The sequence below is a fragment of the Microtus oregoni genome, unplaced genomic scaffold, assembly GCF_018167655.1.
Source record: "Microtus oregoni isolate MIOR12 unplaced genomic scaffold, Mior012 000010F_ref0000083, whole genome shotgun sequence".
NCBI lineage: Eukaryota > Metazoa > Chordata > Mammalia > Rodentia > Cricetidae > Microtus > Microtus oregoni.
In genome coordinates, this window is record NW_024543069.1 from 23,347,753 (window position 1) to 23,366,964 (window position 19,212).

At 40.6% G+C, this 19,212-nt stretch overlaps 1 protein-coding gene across 2 annotated transcripts in view; it reads right to left on the minus strand.

Moving 5' to 3' along the window:
- Trpc4 (transient receptor potential cation channel subfamily C member 4) overlaps positions 1–19,212 on the minus strand; it is a 159,062-nt gene that overhangs the window by 125,047 nt on the left and 14,803 nt on the right. The window lies entirely within an intron of this gene.

The window sequence follows — 19,212 nt, forward strand, 5'->3', positions numbered from 1 at the left end:
CATAATAAAATAAGACCCAAGAAGATAAGAATTCACACACAGGGTACATAAGTACAATTCTAAGTAAACGGAGGAGTTAAAAGGAAAAACAGGTACCTGCTTGACTAGGAATAGATGTGCCAATACTAATTAGTTCTTTGTGCAGAGAAATGCTGCCCAGTAAACAAAGATTATAAAACGATAAATAATCAGTGCTCCATTGCTCATGTTCACAAATTCTTGCATATCTGTATATCTAAGATGTAATTCTCCTCAACCATGCAAGCAGCTGCCCTGCTAAATAACCATTTACTTCTCAAAACCCTTTCAGTATTGCCATCTTGTTAAATATTGGACCCTAAACCACGATGTCACGAGTTCCCAGTCTCAATCACTGCCTGCCCTATGTAGTTATTTTTTTTAATCAATTTGACACAAATTGGAGCTATTTAAGAAGAGGGAACCACAACTGAGAAAATGTCACTGTAAGATCAGCCTGTAGGCAAGTCTCGGGGGGCATTTTCCTGACTGATGATTGATGAGAACCCAGATCATTGTGGGGGGTGCCATCCAAGGGCAGGTGGTCCTGGGTTGTATCAGAAAACAGGTTGAGCAATTTACATTAAGCTACTGAAATATGGAAAGATAAAATTATTCTCATGCATATGGAGACTGGTCAACTTTTCCACTAAAAGACCAGAGAAATGAGCCCACTTCAGGGGAGGGGTAGGTGAGGAAAGGTAAGACAGTGTCCTGCTATTAGTCAGGATATTTTAGTGTAGTGTAACCATGGATACAGTCATCATGCTAAGAAGATGATGTCTGCTGTGAGATTGCATTGTCTATGTATAAAACAGGCGGGCTGCACCCATGAAATCTCAACAGCATGGTCACCTGGACAAGACCTTCACAACGGCAATACCACCTGACTTGCCAACAGGGATGAGGGAAATTTCACAAAGCCCCACCTTTAGATGAAGAGCTACAGACAATCCATGGCTGCTAAGACAGGGAGACTCAGTCTTCCCCAGGGACAAGTGTTTGGTAGGTTAGTCAGTGCCAAGCAGGAAGACCTAAATCCATATTAACAGAACTAACATGACTCCGTGGTCATGGTTATAACTCATGATGAGTCTTTGGTCTGACACAGAAAAAAATAAATCCTTATAGCGAGGGAGGAGCAACATAAAATGCCTGCATTTAGATGTACACACACAATTTGTATAAATATATATTTCTATGAAAGAGCAGCATTCGGGCCTTTTAGGTGATGATTGGATAGGTGAGGTAATGGGGCCATGTGTACCTCAGTAAAAAGACTGATACAGAAAGAGGAAGTGTCTGTCTGATGATCACATAATAATGATGCTGGAATAACTGGTCAGCAGTTTGGGAAATTGTTAATCTGTAGCTCCACTGAAAACATGTTCTGATTTGGCTTGAAGTTTAATGCTGGGAAGAACAAAGTGATAGGCTAGGCAAACAGCAGTCTCTCCTGTTGATATGAAAGGACCTTATACAATACAGCAAGAAAAAGAAGATTCTCAGAGACTCGTGAGAGGCATGTATGCCATCTAAGAATCCTTACTACTGTATTAAAATTAACATGTAAAGTTAAAACTTAAAAATAAGGAATTACTTAAAATGAATTTGACAGACAAATTTACTCAATAGAAAAGAAAGTCTGGCCATCTTGTCTGCTTGCAATTTCCAGGAGGATCTATATAATTTTTTCTTTGGGTTCGCCTTATTACTTAGCTTCTCTAGAATCTCGAACTATAGGCTCAATGTTTTTGTTTATGGCTAGAATCCACTAATGAGAGAGTACATCCCATATTCATCTTTTTGGGTCTGGTTATCTCACTCAGAATAGTGTCTTCCATTTCCATCCAGTTGCATGCAAAATTCAGGATATCATTGTTTTTTTTTTTTGTTTTGTTTTGTTTTTCCGCAGAGTAGTAAGATGTGCCACACTTTCTTTACCCATTCTTCCATTGAGGGGCATCTAGGTCGTTTCCAGGTTCTGGCTATTACAAATAATGCTGCTATAAACATAGTTGAACAAATGCTTTTGTAGTATGATTGGGCATCTCTTGGGTATATTTCCAAGAGTGGTATTGCTGGATCTTGAGGTAGCTTGACTCCCAATCTTCTGAGAAACCACCACACTGATTTCCAAAGTGGTTGCAAAAGTTTGCATTCCCACCAGCAATGGACGAGTGTTCCCCTTACTCCACATCCTCTCCAACATAGGCTATCATTAGTGTTTTTGATTTTAGCCATTCTGACAGGTGTAACATGGCATTTTGATTGATATTATTTATAAAGTAATAATAATAAAAGTAAAACATCATATCAGTTTTATTTGTACCTTAAAACAAAGTAGTTATAAATCCATCAAGATACATACAATACTTTTTCAACGTTATTTGTTTTAGAATAATTTTTAAAAAGTGTTGTATGTATCATGATGGATTTATAACTAATTTAAAAATTATTTGTTTTAACCATGATGGAGAAACCCACAGAAACATCTGACCTGAGCAAGTGGGAGCTCACTAACTCCGGACTGACAACTGGAGTATCTGCATAAGATCAAACTAGGCTCTCTGAATTTGGGAGACAGTTGTGTGTCTTGGGCAGTTTGTGGTCCACTAGCAGTGGAACCATTATTTATCCCTAAAGAATGAACTGGCTCTTTGGAGCCCCTTTCCTATGCAGGGATGCCTTACTCAGCCTAGATACAGTGGGAGGGCCTTGATCCTACCTCAAGTGATGTGATGGACTTTGTTGACTCCACATGGGAGGCCTCACCCTCTCTGAGGAGTGAATGGGGGGGAGGTGGGAGAAGAGGGAGAGGGAACTGGAAATGGCATATAAATAAATTGTTTTTAAAGAAAGAGAAAGAAAAAGAAAGAAAAGAAAGTCACCTACTCAAATAGCAAAATTAATAGCTCCCTCAGAGAAAAGGCAAATGCAAATAGAAAATGTCATTTGAAAAGTCTTTCAGCTTCACTGATCTCCAAAGTCTGGGAGGTTTATCAATAAGGTAAAACACAGTGCACATGAAATCTGCTAGATTACAGACAAAAGAACATCCAGTGCCAAGAAGAAGGCAATGAACACACTTCTCTCGTAAACACTGACAAGGCTTACCACTGAAAAAGAAACAGAAATGCGTGTATGGGCTTTTGAAAGGTTCAAGTTGTTTACCAAGAATCCTTTGCTTCCCAATCTGCTCTAGAGCCACATTTTACAAGGCAGGCAGTGGATGAATGGTGATGCTATTTACTGTTGGGGGAAAAAACAGAGACTCAAAAGTCTAAATCACCAGTTAGTCCAACCACGTAATGAACACAGATTTAATGAAACGTCTTCACATAGGGGCTGGAGAGATGCCCATTTGGTAAGAGGTGTGCTGCTCTTGCAGAGGGCCCAGGTTAAATTAGGAGCACCCACATCTGGTGACTCGTAACTGCCTTCCTCTGAGGGCACCTGCACTCGTGCCCATAGACCACATGGAGACCCATGCCCATGCACACAACCTAATGCCAAAGTAAATACTGGAAAAGTATCTTTAGATATTAAAATAATGTGTGTTGCATATTTTTACTGTCATGGGAAAACAATTCCACCATGATGAATGTTAACTGGGGATCAAATTTTAAAGACATCTGTGACACTAACAACAAAAATTCTATAATAAGAAGGCTGTTGCTAATTCAGATGGTTACTTTCCTACGGGTAATTAGTGATATTGGTTTTTATATTTAAATATTATCATGAGAATATAATAAATTTCAGTAAACACTTTTCAGACACAAAAGTCTGCTTGATTAAACAAAACTCTCATCTATTCTTAATATTCAGCAACACGCTTGTGTTAAATGATATTTGATTTGGTTTTTATGGTATTAGAAACTACAGACCAGACAAATGCATCACAACTGTAAAGCTAAGTAAGCATTCTTTCCAACAAAACAAGTGAGGAAAAGAGAAATGCCTTTTTTTTTCTTAAAAAGAAAACCTATCAGAATAATAGCTGTCTATCTGACCAAAACGTTTAAAGAATTAAAGGAAGCATAAAATAACCCAGGCAGTGGTGGTGCACACTTTTAATCCCAACACTTGGGAAGCAGAGGCAGGCAGGTCTCTGTGAGTTCAAGACCAGCCTGGGCTACACAGCGAGTTCTAAGACAACCAGGGCTACAGAGAGAAAGAAACCCTATCTGGAAAAACCAAAAATAAAACAAACAAACAAAAACCCAAAAAAACCCCAAAGCATTAACATTAATAAAAAATTAGAAGGGATTACTAAATATGTTTATCAAGTTCTGAAAGACCAAAATTGTCAATCCAGACTATGATACTCAGCAAAATTATCTATTAACATTGAAGGAGAAATAAAATTTTCTCATGTTATCAACAGTGCCTTACAGTAAGTACACACACTCCTTCTCTTGGAAACTAAGCAATGTACCTCTGATTGATAATTGGGTCAAAGAAGGAATCGGGAAGGAAATTAAGCACTCCTAGAACTGAATGAAAATCAAAATACAACATACCCAAATTGAAGAGGCACAGAGAAGGCAGTTCTAACAGGGGAGTTTACAGTGATAAGTGCTTATATCAAAATTTATTTTGTTTTATTGGGGGGATAGTTGCAGGGGCAGAGAGTGGATTTGAGGTGATGGGAGATGGATGGGATTGGATGCATGATGTGAAAGACACAAAGAATCAATAAAAAAAGAAAGTTTAGAAAAAAATGAGAAATTGAAAGATATAATCAGAATCAGTTCTGGAACTAATGGAATAGAAATGAAAAATGCCAAGAATCCAGAAACTGAGGATTTGGTTCTTTGAAAGATGAATATGATCAACAACCTTTTACTCAAATTGATGAGAAGAAAGAATGAATATTCTCCTAATGAAACAGAAATGAACAGGGAGAGATGACTGCAGGTAACAGTGAAATTCAAAAGATCTTAAGAATATATTTTTAAAACTTCTATTTGGCTAACTGAAAAAGTTTTAAAAAATTAATTAATTTTTAGGTTCCCAAAATATACCAAAAATTAAACAAAGATAAATTAATAACTTTTATTAATTAATAAACAGATCTAGAACCAGCAATGAGATTGATATTCTACTAAAAAGTTTCCCAACTCTACATAGCGGAGGACCAGAAGGATCCACTGCAGAATTATACCAAAACTTCAAAGAACTCATGCTAATGCTATCTAAATTATTCTAAAAAGTTATAAAGGTTTCCAGCTACTTTTATGAAGCCAGTATTACTCAGACACTAAAACCAGATAAAGACACGACAGAATAAAGAAATTACACATTGGCCTTCCTGATGATTAAAAATGCAAAAAGAAAATGCAAACAAACCAAATTCATCATGACCAAATTCTCTTCATTCTAGAGATGTGGGGATGATTCAATATAAATAAATAAAATAAAAGTTACCAATCACATAAACTGACTCAGAGAAAGAAACTACAGGATGTTCTCATATGGTTCAAAAACAAAAACAAACCCTTTGATGAAATCCATAGAACATCAAGGCATGGAAGAATCCAACCCTACATAGTAAAGCCGTGCTAGATTGTTACATGTGACAAAACAGAAGTCAACATCATGATTAAGGAGGAAAATACTCAGAGTGTTCCTACTAAGATTGGGAACACGTCAAGAGTGTCCACTCCTACTCAAAATAGTACTTAAAGTCTTAGCCAAAGCAAAGACAAGAGATGGAAATAAGACATATACAAATAGGAAAAGAAGAAAAGAAAGTGTTTATATATGATGTGATTCTATATGTAAGAGACACTAATGGCACCAGCAAAAACTCTTAGAGCCAATAAATGCTTTCTGCCTGGATACAAAATTAATACACACAAAATGGTAGTTACTTACTCTTAGGTAAGAAAGCATTCTTAATTACTTGTTAAAAGACATCAGTAGTCTTCTCCAGCCCTGGACCCTTTCATGCTACAATACCAAACTGTCAAGGCAAGATGTGTCTACTGGTGTCATAGTGGTGAGATTGTTCCTTCCATCCTCAATCAGTCAACACTGAGGAAGATGGGGACAGAAAGAAAATGATCCAGCGGATGGGGAAGATGCTATAACATGCTGTCCTTTGGACATGACATGGATGTTGTACACATGAATTCATGGCAGCTGTTACTACTTGCACAAAACCCTCTCTCAAGGTCAAGTTGGTTAAGATTTTCAGCATGGTGGTAGTGGCGGGGCTCCCAAAGCCTCACGCCTCAGTCCTCTTGGTTGGCAGTTTCTCTCTCCTTCCCCTCTCTTTATAGGCTCCAGCTCAGTCCATGCCCACTCTGGACTCTCAAGATGTCTCTGCTTCTGGCTATGCTCTTTCATATATCTGCAACAAACCTTCTCCTCCACCATGCCTAGGAACAGGCAGGTCCTTTCCTTTTTTACTTCTCTCTCTCTCTCTCTCTCTCTCTCTCTTTCTTTCTTTCTTTCTTTTTTTCTTTTCATCTGGTTTTGAAAACTGGGAGTTGTTGGCTATTTAAACATTTTGGGCTCTTTTACTCCTTGCTCATTAATCAGGGTACGCGGCTACCTAGCTTGCAAATAAAACACAGAGGCCTATTCTTTCTTCTAAATGCCTGGCCTTAGCTTGGCTGTTTCTAGCCAGCTTTTCTTAACTTAAATTATCCAATCTACCTTTTGCCCCTGGGCTTTTTTTTTCTTACTTCTGTAATCTTACTTTCACTCTTACTCCAAGGCTGGCTGGGTGCTGGGTGACTGGCCCCTTCTTTTCTTTATTAGCTTTGCCTGGCAGCCCTGCCTATCCTTTCTCCTGTCTTGCTACTGGCTGTTCAGCTCTTTATTAGACCAATCAGGGGTTTTAGACAGGCAAAGTAACACAGCTTCACAGAGTTAAAAAAAATGCAACATAAAAGAAAGAATACAACACATCTTTGCATCACTAAAATAAATGTTTCACAGCATAAACAAATGAAGCACATCTTAAAATACTATTTCACAACAGGAAGTGGCATAAATATACTCCCTCTCATGGAACCCGGTTGCTCTGAACCAAGCTGCTGATCTGACTCTCCTAAGGGATGTACAGATCATCTGCATCTGCTGGCTTTTGCCACCCATCAAATTCAAGTCTGGAGTCTGCCTCTTCAACCACTTCTTCCCTCCGGCTTAACCAACCATCAGTCTCTCCTCACCTGTTTGGTAAGTGTCCTCCTTCCTTTCTCTGGCTCCTGGAGCCTACTACTCCCTAGGGGTGCTTTCCACCACCTGGACAACTTTCTCTCAGCTCTGGTCTCCTACACCTGTGTGGGTCTCCCTATTGAAGATGATTACCATCTCCTTTCCCCCTGCTCTCTCCTGGCTTTCTCTCACCTTCTGCTAGGAACTTTCATATTCCTGTAGCCCCACTAAACTACATCTCTTTCTCACCCCAGCCTGCAGTCCCACTGAGTTCTATCTCACCCAAGACTGCAGTCTAGAAGCTTCTGCTCTCAGCTCCCCCTTGGGGTTTATAAGAATAGCCGCTACCCTGTGTACAGTGTTCCATTTTGTGGCTCTCTCTGTCTGTAGGGACTCAGATTTTATTAGCACAGCAGGGCCTCAGTACAGATCGATGGCCAAAAATTAGCACACTTGATTTCTAGATTCTCACAGACTGTAACAACTGCCACAGTACAAACAAATGATTCCCCAAATCTCTAAGATCTAAACCTCCTGTGTTCAATATGTTCCAAAGTCTCATTTCTAAGGTTCTACATCCCACTGTTAAAAATCTTTTATCTCTATGATTTTGGTGCACTATGCACTCAAAAAAAAAAATCTCTTGAGACTATACTGTAAACTCTAGCTGAAGATTTGTAAGGATATTGGGTATGTTTAAGAAAAAAATCTATAAAGTCTAACAGAATTTGGTTTAAAACTTGTAACAAAAGGCTTATAGTTAATGCTTATGCATAAGTAATTTTAATTTGCTACAACATACTATTTATGTGATTGAACTCTAGTTTAAAATATACTGTATATGGAACTTGGGTTCAACTCTTTTTTAGAAACTAGATATTTTAAGCACCAACCACATAACTGGTAGCCGTCTTTACTGAGATTAAAGGGTACATGCCACAAGACTTCACCATCTTAAGATAACCTTATGACATAAAATAACGGTTATAAAACCTACCAGTCTAACTGAGTTCTCTGCTTATCGCTGTAACCTCATTTAGACCAAGGAAATCACAGCAAGTCTCCAAAATGTTTTGAATTGATATGGATTTTTATGATTAAATATGATCAAAGTTTTTAAATTTGTAAGGTTATAAAAGTTCACCCAGATGAACAAAAGCTGACTTGGAGATTTTCACCTAACTACTTCTATGTCTTTCCAACTGTTCAACACAAGGCTTCCAAAAAGTTTAGATAAGTAACAATGTATGCTTGTTAAATAAGGTATATTTTATAAATTCCTAAGGCCTACTCAGGTTCACAGTAATATTTGTGTAGCTTCTTTGTCTTTTCTTACTTTGTTAAGCTTTAGCTATCTGAATAGGTTAAGCTATACAAAAAACTGTGATATTCTACATTGGTACACGATGAAAAGATGAGGAAAGTTCCCTGTTACCCTATGGACTGCAAGTATGTTTTAAAGTTTATTGCATTTATGGTTTATTTGGATGAAAGAGGATCTTCAATTAAATATGAAACTCAAATTTTAAAGACCAAACTTAACAGGCATAAAGCTATACAAATCCTAATCTTATAAAAACTACTGACATCATAAACTGTTAAAGGCAATTAAAACATACAAGTTAATGGTAAGTTAAATTCTTTAATGTTTTCGGAACTATACTTACAGTCATGTTAAATACTAATGTAATGAATTACGGAAGTAAGCCTTATTTAGTTTCTTGTATGTGTTTTTGAAGTTAAGCCTAAAACAAGTAAATAAGTATACTTAATAAACAGATGGTCCTTGGACTCATTAGAGATCATAATTATAGAGACAAATACACCACTCCTAACAGGAGCCCAGCGGTCTCCAAACAAGACATATGGGGCAGAAGGACTCCACCTGAATTGTTGTGACACTAACCACTGGGATAATCTGCCCCCACACCTCACCTGCCTCCAGGGCTCTACTTAAAATGGTGGACAGCTTGGGGTTGTTGTCCCACTCTGTCTGTAAGGTCAGTCCCCCCCAAGTTCCTCTACAGGAAAACTCTCTCAGACCTGGGTCTGATGATCCAAGGCCCATTGCCCTGTATGGTAGCAGAAGATTGAATGTTGTCCTACATGACAACCGGAGACCTACAGTCCCAAGGAAGCCATGGAAAAGGGAGCCTAGGGCAACCATTTCAGTAATGGGAAAGTCTCTGTTATTTTCATTGCTAATAGGCTACTTGGATTATACCCCCTAAAGTAATGTATCCTTCTCAGACTTCAGATGACAATGACAGCTAACTGTAGCTTTAACTGCCACAAGCCTGCTAGCTCCTCCCCTGGGGCTACAGCTGCCTTCCCCCACCTCATAAGTAATAAAACAGGTCTAGGCCTTGGGCCCTGGGGAGAGTTTCCAGCTGAGAAAGACACTTTCCCTTTTTTTTTTTTTTTTACCATACTCTAAAAAGAGATAAAACTCCCAAAATAACTTTTTAGTATTCTTTCTCCCCTTCCCCTTAAAGAACTTGCTTTACAATGACTGCTCTTGGCAATCAGCCACCTGTGTCTCATAGTCAATGATTGGATAAAAAGGTTTAAAGTATATTTTAGTTCTGAGGGTCTAAGCAAGTGCTCAAAGACATATAAATACAAGCTGAACAGGTCTGATGACATGAAAGATGAAATAAGTTGTGAAGGTTTAAAAAGGTGTTTTAGGATATGTAAATACAAGTGGTCAATGTCTAAGAGAGTGATTTAAGGTATATTTTTTAAAAATGAAAAATATTTCAGATATCTTCCCCTCTCTATGCTATTGCTATCTATGTTAAGACTTCAAAAGTTTAGAATTTTAGCAATCAATGGAGTTTTAATAAGCTATTAATCTAGCCTGATTAAAGTACTCCTACTACCATCGTAGTCACAAGCTGAAAATTTTAAATTTCCCTTGCTTGTCTTCTAAGTCCTTGGGTTATCTTCTAAGTATAGACATTAATGTGCTTCATATTGTGTTTTAAAAAAAAAAACATCTGCCCAATCTATTCTTCTAGAAAGAGGAATGTGTGTTCATGTTTTTAACCCCAAACCATTCTTGGGTTCCGAAGCTTTTACTATGACTCAAAGGCATGAGTGAGTCTTTTCTGCAATGTAGATTTCAGTACAGATTGCAGATAGTGGCAATGCCAACATATCGAAAACTTTTATCCCCTTTTGTAAACTTAAAACAAATTCTTGTAGACTTCAGGGAATTGACTTGAATCCACTTCTCACGGGTCAAACAAACATGTTCTCCTGTCAACCAACAGCCTGAGTTTTCCTGCCTTCTGTCTATTGCTGAGAAGGGACTTCTCTCTCTTCCCTGCTTTTGGGACCCCCCCTCCTGCAGCTATGGAGACCATGAGTGTAAAAGTTTCAAGTGGACATCCCAGATAAAATTTCCCCCCAAATTCCTTATTTTATCTTTTCCTTCTAGTCTATCTGTCCCAGTAGACTTCAACTGAAGACTGTCCCAGCAACTCCCCCAGCTCCAGCTTTTCCCTAAAATCCGCATCCTGGGGGCCTCAGAGTGTCTAGTACCACCCAGAAGGTCCAGCATCCCACACTGCTCCAGTGCTGCCTGCACTTCCCAAGCCCCAAATGGTCCCATAGCACTTGGGCAGCCAGTGGAATAGCCTGCTCTCCCTGGACTCCGCTAGCATTCCAGCTTTCCCCAATGACACCCCCATGTCAACAGGATCTAGGCATAAAAGATTATGTAGCCCCTTATCATTTATTATGAACAACAAGGCTAAGGTGTTAGGTCTCAAGCCAGGAATAAATGAGATTTGCCTACTAACATATCAAAACAGACACTGAGCACCAGGTTTTCCCTGTATCCCTCAACTCCTACCTGTTACCTCCTGCCCCCTACCCTGAGCTCTCCAGCCTAGGGTCTTGGCTGCCCTTCCTTGTATATTCCAGCCATTTTAGCTATGCCAGTCTCCTGACCAGGCTGCCCCTCTTGGTTGGCAGTTCCTCTCCCTCTCCCCTCCTCCATCTCCTCACATGGTCCAGCTCAGTCTGGTCATGTTCAGACTCTCCCAGATGTCCCTGTCTCTGGCTATGCTTTTCCTCATTTATCTACAGTAAATTTTCTCTTTTATCATACATAGGAGCAGTCATGTCTTTTTCTTTTTTCAAGTCATTTATGCCCTCAGAATTATTACTTTAAGAATAACTGTGAAATAAATCAAAATCAATTTCTTAAACCAGAATATAATTTCTATTTTATACATATTTTACATATACATTACATATAAATACAATATATATTTGACATGTACATATAAGGTAGATTTTACATTATATGTATGTATACATATATATAATATAAGCTGTAAAATCCAGTGTCCAAAAGCTGTGGTAAATGAGGTGGTATATACCTGTAATTCTAGCACTTGGAAGGCAAAAGTCAGAAGATCAGAAATTCAAGGACTTCCTCAACTACATAGTGAATTTGATGTCAGACTGGGATATGTAAGATGCTTTTTAAAAAATACACACACACACACACACACACACACACACACACACATACACACACATATTCAGAATATTCTGGTTTAAGAAATTTCTTTGATTTATTTCATAATTGATACCTTGTCTCTGCCATGCTGTAGACTGAACCCAGGGCTTCATGCAGGCTAGGCCAGCATATTTTCAACCAAATTCCATTCCCACTAGAGAACATTTTCTTAGGGTGTTTTATTATAGGGAATTAGTATCTCCTAGAAATGCAAGGTTTACACTCCCTTGGCAGAGCAGCTGCCATAGGGTCCTAGTCTTCTATAGATAAATATGGTGAGTTTATGAGATGATAAAAGGGATTAAAAAGTTTGATAGATTGTCAAAAAGAGAATTCAGACTTTCTCAGAAATATTATCTTTTGTAATCCATATTTGACAAAGGCCTTTGTGAGAGAGCTATACATCATAGGAGCATGAAGGAGGAAAAAAACAAAAATAAATTTTCCCGCAAAAGTGAGGGTTACCAAAGAGGAAAAAGAGAAAAATATAATACATAGATGGCATTCAACCTTCCATTTGGAAGTAAACAAATTAGGCCTGGAGAGATGGCTCAGAGGTTAAGAGTACTGGCTGCCCTTCCAGAGGACCCGAGTTCAATTCCCAGCAACCACAGGGTGGCTCACCACCATCTGTAATCATATCTGGTGCTCTCTTCTGCCCTGCAGGCATACATGCAGACAGAATACTGTATACTTAATACATTTAGAAATAAAAGGAAACAGGTCTTCATTTACTCGATCAATGAATGCACACTGAGCAGCTAGCAGGTGTCTGGCCTTATAAAATCCTTGAAAGACTATAGTAAGCAGATATGTTATCTGCTTTGAGGAAACCTGTGCCTCGCAGTTGGGGGCGGGGAGTAACAAGAAATTTAAAAGGACTCCAATGAACCCCATTGCTCTGTAGTGGTAGAAGGGCTAACAGGATTGACTGTCATGTAGGAAAAGTTTGAGCCCCCAAAAGGACCACAGCTCGGGCATGGCAAGCAATCAAACTAAGGCTCCGGGGTTAACAGGAAGCCTGGCAGAAACACCTAGGGATGTGCGCAAAGCCACTTTGAGGACCATCCTCATGTTTATCCTATCTATCTTGGATTTCAGCATCTTCTAGCTGAGTGTCACTCTCTCTCAAGGATACAAACTAAAAGCCAAACACATAACTATGTGGAAAGTGCAAACACAAACCGTAGCATTCGTGGTGGCCCAGATGTTGTAGGTACACTTAACACACGCAGGAATGGACTTAGTTCTTCTTTATTTTTGTTTTTTATTTTATATGCAGGAGTGTTCTGCCTACAGTGTCTGTCAGTTCACTACCTGCACGCGATGCCATCAAAGTCCTCTGGAGCTACAGACTGTGAGCCACCATGTGGGTTATGGGGATTGAAGCCAGGTCCTGCGGAAGAGCAACCAGTGTTCTGAACCCACTGAACTATCCTTGCAGCCCCCAACAGGATCGGTTTTTGAGAGACTAGATGAGAAACTTCCCAAGAAACACAACAGTAGCTGCAAACACTCGCTAGATTTTCGTGTGTGCTGGGCACGCCGCCAGGTTCTTTACATAGATCATCTCCTGCTACTCCCTCCACGAGTGGCAGAAGTGTTTAAGTACCACACAGATGCAGAGACACACGCTGTTAGACTCAAGTGTTTCCCTGAAGCCACACAAATGGTAAGGTGCAGCTGGCCTGGAACCAAGGTAGTGTAGCTCCAGCTCCTGTCTGTGTACTTCACCCCTGCTCTCTGCTGCTCTAGAGAGTCTGGGAGACGCTGCTGCTGTAGCGGGGAGTACTTCACACAGTGTGATTCCCATCTGCTCACGTCGATGTCGGATCAAGCGGCCAAATAGCTTCCAGCATAGAACGAGATGATTACTGCATCTTAGATGAAAGAATGGACGCATGGTCCGATGTTTGTCACCGTTCTCCAGAGTTCCTACCAGGCTTCCAGTCTTCCTCATTAATAGAGAAATTCAACTGAGGTGGCGTGCAGCCTTTAAACCCAGCAGTCAGGAGGCAGCAGCATGTGGATCTCTAAGTTCAGGGCCAGCCTGGTCTAGACACAGCAAGTTCTAAGCCAGTCAGTGATATGCAGTGAGACCTCATTTCAAAAAGGAGAGAAAAACACAAATAAATACAACAGCAAACATACATCCTAGGAATTTAAAACACAATAATTAACTCCTTGGGTAACTTCCGACGCTAATTTATCTGTGTTAGTTTTCATTGCTGTGTCTACGTACCACGGGCAAACAATACAACCTACAGGAATGAAACATTTGTTCTGACTCAGTTTCAGAGGTTTCCATCTGCAGTAGATGGGTCCACCTGCTCTGGGTATCTAGAGAGGTGCAGAACCATGGAGATGCAGCAGGGGAACTATCTCAGGTAGGGCAGGAGGAGGCAAAGAGATGGAAAGTGAAGTTTGAGGTCCAACATGCACTCCAAAGGCACAGTCACCCCCCACGAGGCCCAACATCATTAAATTCTGTCTCCTCCAAGCTGTGCCACAGGCTGGGACCAAGTCTTTCTCGCGAGGCATTTGGGGGGCATTCAAGATTCTACATCTGACAGATCTCAAATGTTCTTCCCCTTAAGCCATCTAGTGAGGGCAGCTCTTGTGTAAAGGGGGAAGTACTTGTGTTTGGGCATACAGAACAGTTAACTTGGGATGAGCCATCTTCACAGCAATGATGAAAGCTCAACAGGGTAACTGTGACGATGCTTTCCTCAAAGGAATCTAAGAAATGGGGAGAGCAGCACATCACAAAAGATTCTGGTCCACCTCTCCTCATACAGCTCCAGGGACTTTGGCCCTTCTCTGTCAGCCTCTTGGGCTGTGAGACACAGAGCAAGACAGGTCAATAGTCTATTCTTCAGAGGGCTGAGGTTTAAGGTTCTAGTCTCAGAGAATGAACTGTCCAATGAATTCCCCCAACGATACCCATAAACACAGTAGCAGACCACTTCAAGAATGACAGGGACAGTGACTTCAGGGGTACTACTTTGCTTCTCTGTTGCTGTGAGGAAACAGTGACCAAACGTAACTTTAGGGAAGGGTTTATTGAGCTTACAGATCACAATATACCAACAAGCAAGCAAAATCAAGGCAGGAACTCAAGACAGGAACCTGGAGGCAGGATCTGAAGTAGAGACCATGGGGCAATGTGCTTACTGGCTTTTTCTCAATGACTATCTCAGAAGGCTTTCTTATAGCACGCAGGACCACCTGCCTAGGGTCACTGCTGTATCTTCAAAGATAATGAAAATTTCACAATCTAAACACCTATCTTGTCTCTCCCCATGCCCAACCTAACAGCGTACAGTAATTCTGCTTAAGTTTCAAGCCCGTTCCTGGCTGTTGGCAATGCTCAGAACTAGAGAGGAGTTACTGATTCCTGTTCAAGCATTTTAGATTTTAAAAATAGGAACAAGTAACACCCTAAAATACAGATGTTTAAAAGTATCACATGTGGGACTAAAGAGATTGATCAGTGGTTAAAGAACACTTGCTTCACAATTATGACCACCTGAGGTTGCACCTCGGCACCCACCTAACAGACCCACCTAGTCTCCTATGCCTGAGCCTGAACCCCAGCATTTTGGGGACTACAGTGATGACAGGGGTATCGCTGGGGTGTGATGGCTAACAACTTAGCTGAACAAACTGAACTCCAAGTTCAGGGACAGAACTTGCCTCAAAGGAATACGGTGGAGATGGAAAGAGGAAATGCACAATGTCCTCCTCTGGCTTACACACACGGAGAGGTACACGTACACACACACACACACACACACACACACACACACACACGAGTCACATCCATTATGCAGCTCCAGTGAAACAGTAACAACGAGCTGGGTAATTGAGAACTTAGAACTCACACTTGAGTCCCAACCATAAACTTTAGTTTATATTCAGCAAAAATATTTAGCACTCTGAAACGCAGCAGACGGCCTGAGGACTTGTTTCTCTCCCTCTGCCGCCAGCATTTCATTAGGGAAAGGGCTTTGGCTCGTATCTATCCTAATGCCCAAAGGGAACCCATTCTCGGCTAGCTCAGTAGATTCTCAGTGTGCTGCCCCGTCAAAGGGAAGGGAAGAGAGGTAGCCATTTCACCTTCCATCCAGGATGGGCCATGAGCCCTCGTTGCCTTTATTTTGGTAAATTCTGTTCCTGGAATAAGTGGGAAATTGTTTTACAGGAGAAAAACACAGTGCCTAAACCAAGGTGATCAATGAAAAGCTTTAAAACTCAAACATTATATTAAGAGAGTGTCAGTTAATTCAAGTTGTCAAATTGTTGATTTCATTTTTTTTTTTGTATTTTTGCTTATTTGTCAAAAGGTACTTTTAACGCTCTGGTCACAGAGCCCTTCCTCCCTCCCACACCCTGGGGAAAACAGCCTTATTTTTCTCACACCTCTCTCCTTTGTTCTCCTCTGATGGATTTCTCCTTCTTCAGAACAGAAAGAAAGCAACAAACACAGTTCCGAAGGAAACAATGGGCTACATATTCAAAGCTTTGTTTCCAAATTACAGCCTTCGTGTTTGATTGAGCTGATTCCATGAAGTGGCAAAAGGCCTGGGCCCTTTGAAAAGCATCTGTAATGAAGCTAAGAAGGAAAGGAAAGCATTAGCAGATCTGCAGACGCACAGGTATATGCTGTGTGAATCATTAGGAGTGGGCATAGGGTACCTACTGCAGTACCAACGCACAAAGGGGTACAGCGCATTAACGAACCAATACCCCCGCTGGGCTCAGGGTAAGTAAGTGTAGTTAATGGTTTGGGGAGGACGTTCTGGTGGACCTCCAGTGCATCCAGATCTCGTTCAATGAAGCTTTCTGGCTTTAGTTCCCGACTAGAGACAGCCCTGAGCTGTCAGCTTCTTCAGACATCACCTCAGCTGTGCAGAACTGTCCACTGCGATTTCAAGTCCAGTTTCCACGTTCTGAGTCCAGAGAACCTGATGGGTTGCACCGTCATCAGCTCCAGGGCTCATCTAATTGCTTCTGCCAATCTGCTTCCGACTCCCCTTTCCTCACAAATAGACATCAGAACCCCCTCCCCCCAGCAACATTTCATTCTAGCCTCCTGCTCAGTTCCTGAAGGAGAACTCTGCCTGCAAGCGCCATCCTAGTGATGGAAGAATCAGGATATCACGTGGTTATTTTGTTTTTAAAGTTGACATACCATCTTGCAATTTATATAATTTTCTGTTAACAGAAACAAAAGGCTTAGGGAAAACTTATACATTTCCAATAGGAAGTCTTGGTATGGATTTTAGTGTTTGAACACTGACCTTCCTGTAACTGGAAATGGTGAGCTGATAAAATTGTGCTAGCAGGGTAGAGACTGGAGAGCAAGGGCAACATAGGAAGAGCTGTCTGTCCTTGAAAGACTCGGAGTAAGCCTTTAGCAACCTAAGGAAATATCAATGTCAGAATAGTTGAAATGTGATAACACTGCATAACTTAGCTAAAAGAAAAAGATCTTTCTTTAAGTTAATTTTTTCTATTAAAAACATTTACTGGTCCTTCTGTTCTAATATCAAATCTTTTATATTTCATATTTGAGTATAAAGAAATGACAAAAGACTTCTTCACGATAAAGTTCTCAAGATTTCTTTGAACAAGTGACCGATTTATATGCTATGAAAAGACTACCATAACAATTTCCTACACACCCCTACAGTGCAGCCATGCCACCCCAGGAGAAGTAACACTACTATCTCAAGGAAGCGGAGACACAGTACACACCACCTAGATTTTATCTTGCTCCGTTCATAGCTCAAATGGGATCTCATTAAAAGTCCATGGTAACAAAAATTAAGTACCATCTCTTCATACGGTTGGCAGACTCTCTTAGAATAAGAGTGAGAATTTGGGGAGAACAAGAAATAGTTTGGAGGTCACAGGCTACTGCACCAGGAGGGAGGGGGACATGCAGAAGGAAAGGGAGCCCAGCCCTTGCTGTCCAGCACAGTTCCCACCAGTGTAGAGATAACTAAAACAGGATTATGAGGAATTATCCGAGGCCAGGGGTGGAACTGTCTGAGAGTATTTGAAGGAGCAGTATTCGGCATTTTCACAGGGCCAGGGATGGTGTGTGCTCCTTCTTGCAAGGATGGAAAACCCAATAATACATTGCAAAGATGCTGGCGTGGTAGTGGCATGTAGTTAGCCCTTGCCCTCAAGTGTGGGTCAAATCAAATCAAAATCAAGACCCAGCAAGGCCCAGTTTGCTCTTTGTAATTTAAGTACATTGTAGAATGAAATTCAAAATTACTTACAAGGGCATAAAAATGTGGAGCATCCAAGAAAATAAAATCTACAATGATTATCATCTAATCAAAATCAGAAATAACCAAAAGATATCAAAATTGCTACAGCTTTATTGCAGACAGTGGAAATGAATGAAGAGGTGAGCAGAATCACAAGACTTCAGATAGGATGGAACCAAAATCCTGGGCATGGAAAATACATATGTGAGAAGCAACATATACTGGAATTTCTGGCAAATGGGAGCTTAAAGAAATTACCTAAATACAGAGTAACAGAATCTATGCCAACCAGGGAGCAGAAGAGATCGCTCAGTGGTTAAGATGCACAGTCTTCCAGGGGGCCTAAGTCCATACCCACCACCCAGCGCCTACATCAGGTCGCTCGTAACTACCTGCAGCTCCCGTTCCAGGGAGCCCAAGGGCTCTGGTCCCCGTGGACACCAGTACGGGCACACATGTGCACACACACACAAACACACACACACACAATTATAAATAAGTATTTTAAAAGAAATTACACAAATAAGCATAGATAAAAATAATTTTAAAATAAAAATCCACTAGTGAGTTAGAGGACACAGCCAATCACCCAAATATATTTTTAATTAAAGTCTCTGAAAGGAAGAGGAAGAAAGCAAGAAATATATTTTTTAAAGAAATGCTTTTGTCTAGTTTTGATAGATTTTTTTGGTTAGGTTCATTCTATGACAATTTCATATGTGTATATAATGCATTCTGATTCCTCTTCCCCTACCCTCTTGTGTCCCTCCCTAACAGAACTTCTTTAAAATTTGTCTTAATATTTATTTATAGTTTATGTGTATGGGTGTTTTCTCCACACGTATGTCTGTGGACCACATGCATGGAGTGTGTTGCCCCTCACCGTGGGCAGGCACTGCAGAGGTCCCGGTGACAGGGCATATGGGTGAGCATACACCTGGGACTCCTCGCATCTCAGAGAATCATGAAGCAGAGAGCTAGTGGTTATTAGGCTCTTTTAATGTAGTCTGGAATCCCAGCCTGTGGAGCGATACCACCTCCATTCAGGATGGGTCTTCCTTCCTCCGTGAATCCCTCCTGGAAACTTCCTCCCAGACACACCCAGAACCATGGCAGCCTTCTAAAGTCTTCTAAATTAACAGTGATGAGTAACCACTGAGGCGTGTAAAAGCACCACCACATTGCTCAGATGTCGCTAAACAT